Below are 211 nucleotides of genomic sequence, written 5' to 3' on the forward strand. Positions count from 1 at the left end.
ATTCCTGCCTTTGAATTCCATGTAATATTCCAAATCTTTATAATAAGATGCACTCTTTTGCTTAAGCTGGTTCAAATGGTTGAGTTTCTGTTATTGCAACCAAGATGAATCTAATTATATTGGTTTTGTATGGCTTTTGTAACAAATTACCACAAACTTGGTGATTAAACAATGTAAGTGTATTATCTGGCAGTTCTATAAGTCAGAAGTC

The sequence above is a fragment of the Lipotes vexillifer genome, unplaced genomic scaffold (genome assembly GCF_000442215.2).
Source record: "Lipotes vexillifer unplaced genomic scaffold, Lipotes_vexillifer_v1.1 scaffold61, whole genome shotgun sequence".
Lineage (NCBI taxonomy): Eukaryota > Metazoa > Chordata > Mammalia > Artiodactyla > Lipotidae > Lipotes > Lipotes vexillifer.